General features: G+C 44.6%; 1 protein-coding gene across 7 annotated transcripts in view; it reads left to right on the top strand.

The window, feature by feature from the left end:
• CADPS2 (calcium dependent secretion activator 2) overlaps positions 1 to 13425 on the top strand; it is an 854105-nt gene that overhangs the window by 435276 nt on the left and 405404 nt on the right. The window lies entirely within an intron of this gene.

Below are 13425 nucleotides of genomic sequence, written 5' to 3'. Positions count from 1 at the left end.
TAAAGCATTGCATAGGACTTAGAGATAAAGTTAAAAAGGAGGAAGATTTAGTTGAGCACATAATATATATACACTTACCAAAAAAATAAAGGGAACACTAAAATCCCACATCCTAGATATGACTGAATGAAATATTCCAGTTGTAAATCTTAATTCATTACATAGTGGAATGTATTGAGAACAATAAAACCTAAAAATTATCAACGTTAATCACAACTAATATCCCACGGAGGTCTTGAGTTGGAAAGATGCTCAAAATTTTTTTTTTTTAAATTGAAAATTAAGTTACAGGCTGATCCAACTTCAGCGGAAATGCCTCAAGACAAAGAAATGATGCTCAATAGTGTGTGGCCTCCACGTGCCTGTATGACTTCCCTACAATGCCTGGGCATGCTCCTGATAAGGCGGCGGATGTTCTCCTGAGGGATCTCCTCCCAGACCTGGACTAAACCATCCACCAACTCTGACATTCTGTGGTGCAACGTGACGTAGGTGGATGGTGCGAGACATGATGTCCCAGATGTGATCAATCGGATTCAGGTCTGGGGAACGGGTGGGCCAGTCCATAGCTTCAATGCCGTCATCTTGCAGGAAATGCTGACACCAGCCACATGAGGTCTGGCCTTGTCCTGCATTAGAAGGAACCCAGGTCCAACCGCACCAGCACATGGTATCACAAGGGGTCTGAGGATCTAATCTTGGTGCCTAATGGCAGTCAGGCTACCTCTGGCAAGCACATGGAGGGCTTTGCTGCCCTCCAAAGAAATGCCACCCCACATTATTACTGACACACTGCCAAACCAGTCATGCTGAAGGATGTTGCAGGCAGCAGATCTTCCACAGCGTCTCCAGACTCTGCCACGTCTGTCACATGTGCTCAGTGTGAACCTGCTTTCATTTGTGAAGCGCACAGGGCGCAAGTGGCGAACTTGCCAATCCTGGTGTTTTGTGGCAAATGCCAGGCATCCTGCATGGTATTGGGCTGTGAGCACAACCCCCATATGTGGACATCAGGTACTCCGACCATCCTCATGGAGTCGGTTTCTAGCCGTTTGTGCAGACACATGCACATTTACGGCCTGTTGGAGGTCTTTTTGCAGGGCTCAGATTGTGCTCCTCCTGTTCCTCCTTGTACAAAGGCTGAGGTAGCGGTCCTGCTGCTGGGTTGGAGCCCTCCTACTGCCCCCTCAACGTCTCCTGGTGTAGTGGTCTGTCTCCTGGTAGCGCCTCCAGCCTCTGGACACTACGCTGACAGCCACAGCTCGAATTGATCTGCCATCATGGATGAGCTGCACTACCTGAGCCACTTGTGTGGGTTGTAGAGTCCGTCTCATGCTACCACGAGTGTGAAAGCACAACCAACATTCAAAAGTGACCAAGACACCAGCCAGAAAGCATTGGTACTGAGATGTGGTCTGTGGTCTGTTATGACCTGGTGGTCAGGACTATAATGGACCTGGTGGTTAAGAGCACACAGAATGACCTGATAGTCACTGATAATTAAGGACGAGCTCTGGGACGTGGGAACTCTGCTGACCGCAATCCCTAATCCTATAACACACACCAGAAATATCCGTGGATTGCGCCTAACGCTCCCTATGCAACTCGGCACAGCCTAAGGAACTAGCTAGCCCTGAAGATAGAAAAATAAAGCCTACCTTGCCTCAGAGAAATTCCCCAAAGGAAAAGGCAGCCCCCCACATATAATGACTGTGAGTAAAGATGAAAATACAAACACAGAGATGAAATAGATTTAGCAAAGCGAGGCCCGACTTACTGAACAGACTGAGGATAGGAAAGGTTGCTTTGCGGTCAGCACAAAAACCTACAAAAAGACCACGCAGAGGGCGCAAAAAAACCCACCGCACCGACTCACGGTGCGGAGGCGCTCCCTCTGCGTCCCAGAGCTTCCAGCAAGCAAGACAATAATAAAAATAGCAAGCTGGACAGAAAAATAGCAAACCAAAGAAAAACAAACAGGAACTTAGCTTCTGATGGGAAGACAGGTCACAAGAACGATCCAGGAGTGAACTAGACCAATACTGGAACATTGACAGGTGGCATGGAGCAAAGATCTAAGTGGAGTTAAATAGAGCAGCCCACTAACGACTTAGCCTCGTCACCTGTGGAAGGAAACTCAGAAACACCCACCAGAGGAAGTCCATGGACAGAACCAGCCGAAGTACCATTCATGACCACAGGAGGGAGCCCGACAACAGAATTCACAACAGTGGTCCCCACCTGCAGAACCACTCCTTTATTGAGTATGTCTTGATAATTGCCAATAATATCCATCTGTTGTCTATTCCATTTGCACAACAGCATGTGAAATTGATTGTCAAACAGTGTTGCTTCCTAAGTAAGTTGCAGGATACTCCCACATGGGAGCTCACAGGACACAGATGAAAGGATTAAAAGCTTTTGTTTATTGAAATCCACAACGCGTTTCGATGGAACAGCTCCGTTTTCATCAGGTGACAGTATACAGAGTGTGGACCGAAGTAAGTATATAAAGGAACACCAACCAATGAGATTTAACCCCTTCATGACCCAGCCTATTTTGACCTTAAAGACCTGGCCGTTTTTTGCAATTCTGACCAGTGTCCCTTTATGAGCTAATAACTCGGGAACGCTTCAACGGATCCTAGCGATTCTGAGATTGTTTTCTCGTGACATATTGGGCTTCATGTTAGTGGTAAATTTAGGTCAATAAATTTTGTTTATTTGTTATAAAAACGGAAATTTGGCGAAAATTTAGAAAATTTTGCAATTTTCACATTTTGAATTTTTATTCTGTTAAACCAGAGAGTTATGTGACACAAAATAGTTAATAAATAACATTTCCCACACGTCTAATTTACATCAGCACAATTTTGGAAACAAAATTTTTTTTTGCTAGGAAGTTATAAGGGTTAAAATTTGACCAGCGATTTCTCATTTTTACAACGAAATTTACAAAACCATTTTTTTTAGGGACCACCTCACATTTGAAGTCAGTTTGAGGGGTCTATATGACTGAAAATACCCAAAAGTGACACCATTCTAAAAAATGCACCCCTCAAGGTACTCAAAACCACATTCAAGAAGTTTATTAACCCTTCAGGTACTTCACAGCAGCAGAAGCAACATGGAAGGAAAAAATGAACATTTAACTTTTTAGTCACAAAAATTATCTTTTAGCAACAATTTTTTAATTTTCCCAATGGTAAAAGGAGAAACTGAACCACGAAAGTTGTTGTCCAATTTGTCCTGAGTACCTCATATGTGGGGGTAAACCACTGTTTGGGCGCACAGCAGGGCTTGGAAGGGAAGGAGCGCCATTTGACTTTTTGAATGAAAAATTATCTCCATCGTTAGCGGACACCATGTCGCGTTTGGAGAGACCCTGTGTGCCTAAACATTGGAGCTCCCCCACAAGTGACCCCATTTTGGAAACTGGACCCCCCAAATAACTTATCTAGATGCCTAGTGAGCACTTTAAATCCTCAGGTGCTTCACAAATTGATCCGTAAAAATGAAAAAGTACTTTTTTTCACAAAAAATTTCTTTTCGCCTCAATTTTTTCATTTTCACATGGGCAATAGGATTACATAGATCCTAAAATTTGTTGGGCAATTTCTCCCGAGTACGCCGATACCTCATATGTGGGGGTAAACCACTGTTTGGGCACACGGCAGGGCTCGGAAGGGAAGGCGCGCCTTTTGACTTTTTGAATGGAAAATTAGCTCCAATTGTTAGCGGACACCATGTCGCGTTTGGAGAGCCCCTGTGTGCCTAAGCATTGGAGCTGCCCCACAAGTGACCCCATTTTGGAAACTATACCCCCCAAGGAACTTATCTAGATACATAATGAGCACTTTAAACCCCCAGGTGCTTCACAGAAGTTTATAACGCAGAGCCATGAAAATAAAAAATAATTTTTCTTTCCTCAAAAATGATTTTTTAGCCTGGAATTTCCTATTTTGCCAACAGTAATAGGAGAAATTGGACCACAAATTTTGTTTTCCAGTTTGTTCTGAGTACGCAGATACCCCATATGTGGGGGTAAACCACTGTTTGGGCGCACGGCAGGGCTCAGAAGGGAAGGCATGCCATTTGGCTTTTTAAATGGAAAATTAGTTCCAATCATTAGTGGACACCATGTCGCGTTTGGAGAGCCCCTGTGTGCCTAAACATTGGAGATCCCCCACAAATGACCCCATTTTGGAAACTAGACCCCCAAAGGAACTAATCTAGACGTGTGGTGAGCACTTTGAACCCTCAAGTGCTTCACAGAAGTTTATAACGCAGAGCCATGAAAATAAAAAAAAAAAAATCTTTTCTCAAAAATGATTTTTTAGCCCGCAATATTTTATTTTCCCAAGGGTAACAGGAGAAATTTGACCCCAAAAGTTGTTGTCCAGTTTCTCCTGAGTACGCTGATACCCCATATGTGGGGGTAAAACACTGTTTGGGCACATGCTGGGGCTCGGAAGTGAAATAGTGACGTTTTGAAATGCAGACTTTGATGGAATGCTCTGCGGACGTCACGTTGCGTTTGCAGAGCCCCTGATGTGGCTGAACAGTAGAAACCTCCCACAAGTGACCCCATTTTGGAAACTAGACCCCGAAAGGAACTTATCTAGATGTGAGGTGAGCACTTTGAACCCCCAAGTGCTTCACAGAAGTTTGTAACACAGAGCAGTGAAAATAATAAATACGTTTTCTTTCCTCAAAAATAATTTTTTAGCCCAGAATTTTTAAATTTTCCCAAGGGTAACAGGAGAAATTTGACCCCAATATTTGTTGTCCAGTTTCTCCTGAGTACGGTGATACCCCATATGTGGGGGTAAACTACTATTTGGGCAAATGCCGGGGCTCGGAAGTGAAGTAGTGACGTTTTGAAATGCAGACTTTGATGGAATGCTCTACGGGCGTCACGTTGCGTTTGCAGAGCCCCTGATGTGGCTAAACAGTAGAAACCCCCCACAAGTGATTTTGGAAACTAGACCCCGAAAGGAACTTATCTAGATATGTGGTGAGCACTTTCAACCCCCAAGTGCTTCACAGAAGTTTGTAACGCAGAGCCGTGAAAATAATAAATACGTTTTCTTTCCTCAAAAATATTTTTTTAGCCCAGAATTTTTTATTTTCCCAAGGGTTACAGGAGAAATTGGATGCCAAAAGTTGTTGTCCAGTTTCTCCTGAGTACGCTGGTACCCCATATGTGGGGGTAAACCACTGTTTGGGCACACGTCGGGGCTCAGAAGGGAAGTAGTGTCTTTTGAAATGCAGACTTTGATGGAATGGTCTGCGGACATCACGTTGCGTTTGCAGAGCCCCTGGTGTGCCTATACAGTAGAAACCCCCCACAAATGACCCCATTTTGTGAACTAGACCCCCCAAGGAACTTATCTAGATATGTGGTGAGCACTTTGAACCCCCAAATGCTTCACAGACGTTTACAACGCAGAGCCGTGAAAATAAAAAATCATTTTTCTTTCTTCAAAAATGATGTTTTAGCAAGCAATTTTTTATTTTCTCAAGGGTAACAGGAGGAATTGGACCCCAGTAATTGTTGCGCAGTTTGTCCTGAGTATGCTGGTACCCCATATGTGGGGGTAAACCACTGTTTGGGCACACGTCGGGGCTCGGAAGTGAGGGAGCACCATTTGACTTTTTGAATACAAGATTGGCTGGAATCAATGGTGGCGCCATGTTGCGTTTGGAGACCCCCTGATGTGCCTAAACAGTGGAAACCCCTCAATTCTAACTCCAACACACCCCTAACCCTTATCCCAACTGTAGCCATAACCCTAATCACAAACCTAACCCCAACACATCCCTAACCCTAACCACAACCCTAATTCCAACCCAACCCTAACCCTAAGGCTATGTGCCCACGTTGCGGATTCGTGTGAGATTTTTCAGCACCATTTTTGAAAAATCCGCGGGTAAAAGGCACTGCGTTTTACCTGCGGATTTACCGCGGATTGCCAGTGTTTTTTGTGCGGATTTCACCTGCGGATTCCTATTGAGGAACAGGTGTAAAACGCTGCGGAATCCGCACAAAGAATTGACATGCTGCGGAAAATACAACGCAGCGTTTCCGCGTGGTATTTTCCGCACCATGGGCACATCGGATTTGGTTTTCCATATGTTTATATGGTACTGTAAACCTGATGGAACTCTGCTGCGGATCCGCAGCCAAATCCGCACCATGTGCACATAGCCTAATTCTAAAGGTATGTGCACACGCTGCGGAAAACGCTGCGGATCCGCAGCAGTTTCCCATGAGTTTACAGTTCAATGTAAACCTATGGGAAACAAAAATCACTGTGCACATGCTGCAGAAAAACTGCACGGAAAAGCAGGGGTTTACATTCCGCAGCATGTCACTTCTTTCTGCGGATACCGCAGCGGTTTTACAACTGCTCCAATAGAAAATCGCAGTTGTAAAACCGCAGTGAAATGCGCAGAAAAACCGCGGTAAATCTGCGATAAATCCACAGCGGTTTAGCACTGCGGATTTATGAAATTCGCTGCGGAAAAATCCGCAGAGGACCAGAATACGTGTGCACATTCCTAACCCTACCCTTAACCCTAGCCCTAACCCTACCCCTAACCCTAACCCTAGTTCTAACTCCAACCTTAGTGGGGGGGGGGGATTCTTTATTTTATTATTGTCCCTTTACTGTTTTTTTTTTTATTTTGATCACTGTGAGGGTTTATCACAGTGATTAAAATTCACTCTGGAACGAATCGGCCGGCAGATTCGGCGGGCGCACTGCGCATGCGCCCGCCATTTTGGATGATGGCGGCGCCCAGGAAAGAAAACAGACGGACCCCGGGAGGCTCGGTAAGTATAAGGGGGGGAGATCAGGGCACGGGGGGGGGGGGGGGGCGTCGGAGCACGGGGTGTGGATCGTAACACGGGGGGTGGATCGGAGAATGGGGGGGTGGATCGCAGTGCGGGGGGGTGGATCGCAGTGCGGGGGGGTGGATCGCAGTGCGGGGGGGTGGATCGGAGTGCAGGGGGGTGGGATTGGAGCACGGGGGGTGGGATTGGAGCACGGGGGGAGCGGACAGGAGGACGGGGGAGCGGAGCACAGGACGGAGGGGAGCAGACCACAGATCGGGGGGCTGGGGGGGCGATCGGTGGGGTGGGGGCACATTAGTGTTTCCAGCCATGGCCGATGATATTGCAGCATCGGCCATGGCTGGATTGTAATATTTCACCAGTTTTTAAGGTGAAATATTACAAATCGCTCTGATTGGCAGTTTCACTTTCAACAGCCAATCAGAGCGATCGTAGCCACGGGGGGGGGGGGGGGCTAAAGTACAACTCCTCCTGTCCCTGCACGCCGGGTGAAATTACAGTTAACCCTTTCACCCAGCCTGCAGGAACGCGATTCCGCCATGACGCATACGCTGCGTCATGGGTCTGAATGGCACCGACTTTCATGACGCAGCGTATGCGTCAAAGGTCGGGAAGGGGGTTAAGGAGCAATTATTCTTAACACATGATTAATTAGGATGCAAGTTGCAAACACAGTTTAAAAACATATCAAAAAAGGTAAAAAAAAAGACAGGATATCGCAAAATAATTATATAAAATCAAATAGAATAAAAACAATAAAATGCATAAAAATAATAAGAAATCCAATTAGGGAGGTGGCCACTGCTAAAACTTAGATAGCTATTTATGTCTACCCTGCGTGGATGTTGAAAAGTAACTCGTATGGGTCGAAATATAGCATTAAATCTAGAAATTGGATTGCTGTACTAGATATGTTGGCTGTGGATTTCAGTCCCCAAGAATTCAGGGACTGAACAAAATCGAGTACTTTTAGTTCGGAACCCATCCAGATAATAAAAAGATCATCGATAAAACGGCAGTAGAGGGCAATTTTGCCCTCCGGCAGTGGGGACTGTGCAATGAAGACTGACTCAACACCCCCATGAGCAGATTGGCGTAACTGGGAGAAAATCACGTCCCCATCACGTAGCACCAAACCTGGCGGTAAAAAGTCCTTTCAAAAGAAAAAACTTTATTGCTAAGGACAAACATTACTGCTCATTTTAGAGACTCAATTTGCATGGGAGATAGTTGGCCATCACACAACAGGAATGCATTGAGCAGTTTAAAAATAAGAATAATAGGTCTGTTAAACCCTCTGTTTTCACTAAATGGAGTTTTATAACTACCTTTAACCAATCACATGGGGTCGTATGAAACCTCTTTATGTTGTGGTTCCATCAGTAATGGAGCGAAAGAATTTCATACATTGCGGGTACCAGTTTTACTATTAACTGCCATGTAAATTGCCACTCTAGCTATGTAGTTTATCTAAATTGATAAGAAGTCACCGCGCTAAATCTACTAAAGATAGGTCAATGAATGATAATTAATTGACCTATCTTTAGTTGATTTAGCGCGGTGACTTCTTATCAATTTTGCTATCGATTTTTATGACAGTCTGAGCGCAGCAGCTGTCTACTCACCAGCAGCTGTAATCTATACTTATCTAAAACTTTTTTTGTGAGCGCTGGTGTATTTAATATTTTTATGTACGTAGTTTATCTGATCGAATGTGGTTGTGGGCTGCAGTATGTCGGGCGGACGATACAGGCTTACTCTCGCGGTGCCGTCAGACAGGTAATAGGAGTTCACAGGGAGACATTGAGCACACACTCCTTTCTTCTATCTAAAATAGGTGCCGTCAGACAGGTAATAGGAGTTCACAGGGAGACATTGAGCACACGCTCCTTTTTTCTATCTAAAATATATATATATATATATATATTTTAGATAGAAGAAAGGAGCGTGTGCTCAATGTCTCCCTGTGAACTCCTATTACCTGTCTGACGGCACCTATTTTAGATAGAAGAAAGGAGTGTGTGCTCAATGTCTCCCTGTGAACTCCTATTACCTGTCTGACGGCACCGCGAGCGTGAGAAAGTTCTCCTGCTCGCGGTGCCGTCAGAAAGGTCCCGGGAATTCACAGCCAATTAACTCCCTTCACCTATCTGACGTCAGCGCAAGCGCCATGGGAAATTTTCACAGGGAGACCCTGAGCAGAGATGCGTCACTGCTCAGTGTCTCTGCTGGATGGCAGGCTGTATGGTCGCATCATGCAACAATGCAGCCTGCCATCTAGATGTAGCAGAGCTAGACTCATCGCTGGACAAATGAGTTATCATCTTCTCTGCAAAGAGGTGAGGAATATTGTTGTTTTTTATTTTAACTCTTTTGCTGTAGCCAATGGCGTATGTGCAATGGGCGATTTTGTACATATAGTTTAAGATGTATTAAATTAGTCTGTGTAATTCTTTCCATTTAAGGACTTTTTTCTGTGTGTGTGTGTTTTTATACAATATTACTATGGGGTTATTAACCCCTTAACCCCCAAAGGTGGTTTGCACGTTAATGACCGGGTCAATTTTTACAATTCTGACCACTGTCCCTTTATGAGGTTATAACTCTGGAACGCTTGAACGGATCCGGTTTTCTCGTGAGATATTGTACTTCATGGTAGTGGTAAAATTTCTTTGATATTACCTGCACTTATTCGTGAAAAAAACGGAAATTTGGCAAAAATTTTGAAAATTTCACAATTTTCCAACTTTGAATTTTTATGCCCTTAAATCACAGAGATATGTCACACAAAATGCTTAATAAGTAACATTTCCCACGTGTCTAATTTACATCAGCACAATTTTGGAAACAAAATTCTTTTTTGTTAAGGAGTTATAAGGGTTAAAATTTGACCAGCAATTTCTCATTTTTACAACACCATTTTGTTTTAGGGACCACACAACATTTGAATTCACTTTGAGGGGTCTATATGATAGAAAATACCCAAGTGTGACACCATTCTAAAAACTGCACCCCTCAAGGTGCTCAAAACCACATTCAAGAAGTTTATTAACCCTTCAGGTGTTTCACAGGAATTTTTGGAATGTTTTAAAAAAAAAATGAACATTTTAACTTTTTTTCACAAAAAATATGCTTCAGCTCCAATTTATTTTATTTTACCAAGGGTAACAGGAGAAATTGGACCCCAAAAGTTGTTGTACAATTATTTCTGAGAATGCCGATACCCCATATGTGGGGGTAATCCACGGTTTGGGTGCATGGCAGAGCTTGGAAGGGAAGGAGTGCCATTTGACTTTTCAATCTAAAATTTACTGGAATTGAGATAGGACACCATGTCGCGTTTGGAGAGCCCCTGATGTGCCTAGACATTGAAACCCCCACAAGTGACACCATTTTGGAAAGTAGACCCCCTAAGGAGCTTATCTAGATGTGTGGTGAGCACTTTGACCCACCAAGTGCTTCACAGAAGTTTTTAATGCAGAGCCGTAAAAATTAAAAAAATCATATTTTTTCACAAAAATGACCTTTTTCACCCCAATTTTTTTTTCCAAGCGTAACAAAAGAAATTGGAAGCCAAAAGTTGTTGTCCAATTTTTCCTGAGTATGCTGATACCCCATATGTGGAGGTAAACCACTGTTTAGGCGCATGGCAGAGCTCAGATGGGAAAGCGCGCCGTTTGACTTTTCAATGCAAAATTGATTGGAATTGAGATAGGGCGCCATGTCGCGTTTGGAGAGCCCCTGATGTGCCTAAACAATGGAAACCCCACACAAGTGACACCATTTTGGAAAGTAGACCCCCTAAGGAACTTACTTAGATGTGTTGTGAGAACTTTGAACCCCTAAGTGTTTCACTACAGTTTATAACGAAGAATCATGAAAATAAAAAAATCCTTTTTTTTCCACAAAAATTATTTTTAGCCCCCAGGTTTGTATTTTCCCAAGGGTATCAGGAAAAATTGGGCCCCAAAAGTTGTTGTCCAATTTGTCCTGAGTACGCTGATACCCCATATGTTGGGGTAAACCCCTGTTTGTGCGTGCGGGAGAGCTAGGAAGGGAAGGAGCACTGTTATACTTTTTCCATGCAGAATTGGCTGGAATTGAGATCAGACGCCATGTCGTGTTTGTAGAGCCCCTGATGTGCCTAAACAGTGGAAACATTCCAACCCTAACCATAATCCTAACCACGCCCCTAATCCCAACCACACCCCTAACCGCAACACACCCCTAACCCTAATCCCATCCCTAACCACACCCCTAACTCCAACACACCCCTAACCTTAATTCCAACCATAACCTCAACCACATCCCTAACCCTGACACACCCCTAACCATAATCCCAACCGTAAATGTAATCCAAACCCTAATTTAGCCCCAACTCTAATCCTAACTTTAGCCCTAACCCTAACTTTAGCCCCAACACTAACCCTAATGGGAAAATGGAAATAAATACATTTTTTTTTTCCCTTACTAAGTGGGTGATGAAGGGGGGTTTGATTTACTATTTATAGCGGGGTTTTTTTAGCAGATTTTTATGATTGGCAGCTGTCACACTAAAAGACACTTTTTATTGCAAAAAATAATTTTTGCATCTCCACAGTTTGAGAGCTATAATTTTTCCATATTTTGGTCCACAGAGTCATGTGAGGTCTTATTTAGTTCACGTTTTTATTGGTATCATTTTGGGGCACGTTTTTATATATTTTTATTCCAATTTTTGTGAGGCAGAATGATCAAAGACCAGCCATTCATGAATTTCTTTTTTTTGGGAGGGGGAGGGGGCGTTTGTACCGTTCCACGTTTGGTAAAATTAATAAAGCAGTTTTATTTTTCGGGATAGTACGATTACAGCGATACCTCATTTATATCTTTTTATGTTTTGTCGCTTTTATATGAAAAAAACTATTTTATATAAAAAAAATAAATATTTTGCTTCGCTTTATTCTGAGGACTATAACTTTTTTATTTTTCCGCTGATGATGCTGTATGGCAGCTCATTTTTTGCAGGACAAGATGACGTCTTCATCGGTGCCACGTTTATTTATGTCCGTCTTTTTGATCGCGCGTTATTCCACTTTTTGTGCGGCGGTATGATAATAAAGCTTTGGTTTTTGCCGTTTTTTTTATGGTGTTCACTGAAGGGGTTAACCAGTGGGACAGTTCTATAGGTAGGGTCGTTACGGACAAGGTGATACTAAATATGTGTACTTTTATTGTTTTTTTTTTTAATTTAGATAAAGAAATGTATTTATTAGAACAATATTTTTCTCCTTCGCCTCATTGGGGGACACAGGACTGTGGGTGTATGCTTCTGCCGCCAGGAGGCTGACACTAAGTAAACATAAAAAAAGTTTAGCTCCTGCTCCGTCGTATACACCCTGACACTGGCTACCAGAGAATCCAGTTCTTGCTTAGTGTCTGAAGGAGGCACACCTCTGAGTCCCGGATCCTTTGGACCCTTTTTTTCATCTCTACATAATATGGATTGAGGGGGCTACTGACCCTTTTGAGGGTCCGATCTCCCCAAACCAGCAACGGGCAAGCACATGCAAGTATTCTCCACGTATCCTTTCCCGTGATGTGGGATTGCACACCGGACTTGGCCCTGACCACCCTGAGGTTTCTAAGACCATAGGCTGTACAGGTGCCCTTAGATGTCCGTGTGACCCCCCTGATTTCTACACCTCTGTTCTGCTGCGGTGATAGATGGGGTAGTGGACGGTCCCTCTCTTTATCCCAGTGCAGGAAATGGAGCTAGGGTTCCTGCACAGTCATGTGCTCTGCTCTCCCCCTGCTGGATTTTTTACTTCACGCTGACCCTTTTCTCTCACAGGGTTCAGCTTGCAAAAAGGGGGAAAGGGTAGGAAAGGGGGACTCTTGATACAGGCGCGGTTTACCTTTAAGACAGGCTCCGGGGCTTCCCTGCACCGATCTGGCGTCGGGTAATGAGCAACGCCGCAGTCCCCAAATCTCCGTCGGCGCTGCAGTTCTTCCGGAGGCTTCAGGCTCCGGCATAGCATCCAGGATGCACTTCCGGGTCAATCAGGCCCGGCTTCCGTCCAGCAAACCGTGCGGTGAGGCCCTGCCCCCTCCGGCGCGTCTACTTCCGGATCCGCCCCCTCCTCTCCTCGCCTCGAGGCCCCAGCTTCGGCCTACTACAGGCCGCATGAGATCATGGTGGTTCCGCCCCTGAGGACTGCTGGGGATAAAGGTGGCACATTTACTCTGCATTTGGTGTTCGATTTCACACTGTACGCGTGGGGACACAGGACTGGGGTAAGTGCTTCTCCCTCCAGCCTGACAGCAGAAGCATTGTTTTTTTCCCAGTCTAAAGCCCTGGGGTATAGCATTTTACGGATCACTATGTCTAGAAGGGTCAAATCTCACACGGTCCTATATACTGTTTGTGTAGCTTGTCGTGCTGCATTCCCGCATGCCCAGAGCAATCGTCTCTGCAAGGCCTGCGACTCTGAACGCGCTCAGGAACACCCCCCCCCTGCAAGTTCCCCTGCAATTTTCCCGGCGGTTACTCCTGCCTCTCTGACGGAGACTGGGGTGGTTCCACC

This window comes from Ranitomeya imitator, chromosome 4, assembly GCF_032444005.1.
Source record: "Ranitomeya imitator isolate aRanImi1 chromosome 4, aRanImi1.pri, whole genome shotgun sequence".
Lineage (NCBI taxonomy): Eukaryota > Metazoa > Chordata > Amphibia > Anura > Dendrobatidae > Ranitomeya > Ranitomeya imitator.
This window is presented reverse-complemented; position numbering and strand designations above follow the sequence as displayed.